Source organism: Impatiens glandulifera, unplaced genomic scaffold (assembly GCF_907164915.1).
Source record: "Impatiens glandulifera unplaced genomic scaffold, dImpGla2.1, whole genome shotgun sequence".
Taxonomy (NCBI): domain Eukaryota; kingdom Viridiplantae; phylum Streptophyta; class Magnoliopsida; order Ericales; family Balsaminaceae; genus Impatiens; species Impatiens glandulifera.
The window spans coordinates 18827-23243 of NW_025919302.1; positions in this window are offsets into that span (position 1 = coordinate 18827).

Consider the following 4417-nt stretch of genomic DNA (forward strand, 5'->3'; position numbering starts at 1 on the left):
GTTGCTCGGAAGACTATTTTTGGATTTGATGGTCCTCTTAGCTCTCTTCTTTGTTTCCTTCTGAATGAACTCGGTAAGAGTTTTCACCTTCCTTCTAAAATCCTGAACTACCGGAAGGTGGTAGATTACATTCAAAGGGTAGAGACACTCAAGTTCAAGAAAAAGAAAAGAGAAGACTACAACTCCCCTCTAACCGCAGTCTTACAGATCTCTTAGGTTGAAGTCTATCCTTTCCAGAGTTAAGATTAAGAATAATAAGAAGAAGATTATAATGGAAATTATTTTCATGAATGTTTTTGAAAAATTTGTTAGCAATGCTTTGATGTTAACTTATTTTGGTTATTTTTTTTAGAACAAGTTTTTGTGTGTTTCTTCTGAAAACACTCACACTTGGTTGATCATTTATATGATATTTTTGTATGCTGAATTTGCATGTAAGAGTTTGTTTTATTTATATGATGAATGCATATTTTGGTATATTTATGCAGGTTTTCAATTTCTTCATCAAAAAAGGGGAAATTGTTGGGTCAAATTATTTTGACTGAGTGTTGAAATAATTTAACTATTAAGATTTTGATGATGAAATAACTTATGAGTTTTGATGCAGATGTATTGAAATCATATTTTATAAGACTTGGCTCTAATGAGAGTCATTAGACCGATTTTGGCATTAGATGCATAGAATTAGACGTACAGTCTAACTCATCAGAGTTAGACGTGTAGTCTAATGAATGCATAGAATTAACGTACAGTCTAACTCAACGGAGTTAGACGTGTAGTCTAATGAATGCATAGAATTAGACGTACAGTCTAACCCATTGGAGTTAGACGTGTAGTCTAATGAATGCATAGAATTAGACGTACAGTCTAACTCATCAGAGTTAGACGTGTAGTCTAATGAATGTATAGAATTAGACGTAAGTCTAATATACACGGAATTAGACATAAGTCTAATGTATTCGAAATTAGACGTACAGTCTAACTCAGCGGAGTTAGACGTGTAGTCTAATAGACTTGTAATTAGACGGATGGTCTAATAGATGTTCGAAATTAGACGTACAGTCTAACTCATCGGAGTTAGACGTGTACTCTAATATATTTGCAATTAGACGGATAGTCTAATATGTGCGGAATTAGATGTGCAGTCTAACTTAGTGGAGTTAGACGTGCAGTCTAATAGATTGTGAAAGTTAGACGTGAGTCTAACTCCTTAAGACAAGTCTGAGGTAGAACCGGAATTAGACGTGTAGTCTAACTTAGTGGAGTTAAATGTACAGTCTAGTGGTTATTGGATAATTAGACGTGTAGTCTAATTAAGTGAAAGTTAGACGTGAGTCTAACTCCTTCAGACAAGTCTGAAGTAGAACCGAAATTAGACGTACAGTCTAGTGGTTATTGGATAATTAAACGTGTAGTCTAATTAAGTGATAGTTAGATGTGAGTCTAACTCCTTCAGACAAGTCTGAGGTAAAACCGGAATTAGACGTGTAGTCTAACTCAGTGGAGTTATACGTACAGTCTAATGGTTATTGTAATTAGACGTGTAGTCTAATTCTATTAGACCAGGCGGTCTAATAGACTCGGTTATTAGAAGGAGATGTTTGATTTCATTAGACTAATTTTCACAATCTGTCTAACTGAAATACGTCTAAAGCTTAGTTTTAGGAGTATGCTTGAAGCTAGCATTTTACCTAGGGGTGGCCAAAAAATCCGATCCGTTGATCCGGCCGATCCGATCCGAAAAGAAAAAATCCGTATCCGATGGATCGGATTCGGATATCGATCCGATCCGATATTTTTACCGGATTTCCGGATCGGATACGGATCGGGCAAAAAAGATTTCGGATATCTGAAGCCGATCCGGTCATTTTTAAAATTTATTAAATAAACAAACCCAAACAAAAATATAATTAAATAAAATACAAACCCAACCAAAAATCTCTCTCTTCCTATATTTTCCTTCATGTTTTTTTTACAAACTCAAATAAAAATATTATTAAACAATTACAAACTAAACAAAAATCTATCTCTTCCTTTCTTTTCTTTACAAACCCAAACAAAAATACAAAATCTCCATTTTTCTTATGTTTTCTCCCATTTTCCTTTACAAACTCAAACAAAATATGTCTCTTTTATTTGTTTTTCTTCCCATTTCCCTTTAGATATGTTCTCAAATCGTCATTATTCATAATTGAAATCCTTAATAGAACAATTTCAATTTTCTAGTATATAAAAAAAATTAAAATGTGAAAAAAAAATCGGATCAGCGGGTATCCGGCTGGCCGATCCGATCCGATCCGGTATTTTCGGATCGGATAGTGGTCGGATACCGGATCGGATACGGATCGCAATTTTTGAAAAAAATAAAAGCGGATATCCGATCCGAAATACCGGATCGTATCCGATCCGTAGGTTTGGCCACCCCTAATTTTACCTACCCACGTGCTATAGTTGTACCCTACTCCTGCTCCACTTTCTAGTGAAGATTAGTACAACAGTTATATGCAACCAACCAAGGAATGCCACGTAAGAGAATTTTCCTCACATTACTTGTTTTGCAGGTACATCCCTGATGGAATATTCGGCGCACTACCAGTGATGTACGACCACGATCCTTGTGCTCAGAACCTGCTGTGTACAATGGAGGCTTTCCAATGGAAGAGTACCACGTGTCATTCTAAAAGATTCGACCGTTAGCTCCTGCTCAGTATTTAACAAATCTAAAGGACAACGGACAATCTGCCTCCCACAACGAACAAGCAATCGGATTTTACAGAGAGAGAAATTGTTCGATCATCTTGCTTACTGAATTCAAGTCTTTGAATACTCATACTGTGAAGCTGCTTTCTGATTGTACTGTGTGTGAATCAAGAGAGAGCTAGAATCAAAACACCTTTAGCTGAGTGATATTCTTTATCTTGTAATTGAACAGAAAGTGTTCTGTTCAATAGTGAGCTAAGTGTGTGTAAACTGTATTTGATTCGAATCATATTATAGTGAATCCTTCTGGTGGTTGGAAGAAGGGGTGACGTAAGAGAGTTTCTCCGAACATCCATAAACAAACTGCTGTGTTATTTCATTTCTGTCATCTTTTCATATTTAATCTTGTGCTTCAAACCCAAGTAAACAATTCCGCCTTAAATCTGTTTCAAGTGTTTACAAGTGTTTGCGTAGAATAGAAAGCGAATTAAATCCCTAACGGGATTTCTTTCAAACCGTTTTTCATAAGGCTTCATCCATAGCCAGACTCATGTCTCTATCGATAAAGCCGATCCTATCATATTTATTTATTTGTTTATTCTTATTCTTATCCTTATTCTTATTCTTATTCTTATTCTTATTCTTATTCTTATTCTTATTCTTATTCTTATTCTTATTCTTATTCTTATTCTTATTCTTATTCTTATTCTTTCTTCACATATTAAAATATATATCCTATTTTTTCATTATAGAAATATCATACATAATATATCACAAATATTATTAAAGAAAACTTCAAAATCACCGAAAGCATATCAATACTTACTACTACAGATTTTTTTTTTCTATTTTGAAATAAATGATCTAATAATATATATTTTATATATTTAATATATTTTTTATAAAATTTACAACTAATATATTTATTTTGGGATCCATAAAATTTGAATTTTCATTATTATTATATTTTTATATTTACTTATATTATAAATAATATTATTTATTATTATTATTTAATAATTAATGTAATTTTAATTAAAATCTGAAATTATAATTATAATTATAATATAAGTTTAAATTATATTTATTTAATTTAAATATTATTAATAATTGTAATAAAATAAATTTATGATAAAATTTAAATTTAAATATAAAATAAATAAATAAATTATTTATAATATAAGTAAATATATAAATTAATAATAAATAAAATTATCTTTATAAAATAAATAAACATTTTCTAATTAAGGTATTAAATTATTTAAAAAACTATATTAAAAATGATTATATATAATAATAATAATAAAACTAAAAAATATATTATATAATAATAAATTATATAATAGTAAGTTGAAAATAAATTTTAATTTATAATATACATTATTTTATAATGTTAATAGATTTTAAATTCCTAATTTAAATATTTTATAATTTAATTAGAATATAAGTTTAAAATGTAATAGTGTATACAATTTTATGTATTTTAAATGTTTACACACAAAAATGATAAAGAGATTATTCTCAATCAAAATATAAGAATATTATATATAAATATATATATTAAGTTAATAAATTATTTACAATTATATTAATGTAATTTTTAATAATAAGAAAATAAAAATATTTGTATAGTCGTTTAATGTAACAAATCAGATAGTTTTTAGGATATGTGTTATATATAAATATTAACTTATAAATAAGACTTTTATTATTAATT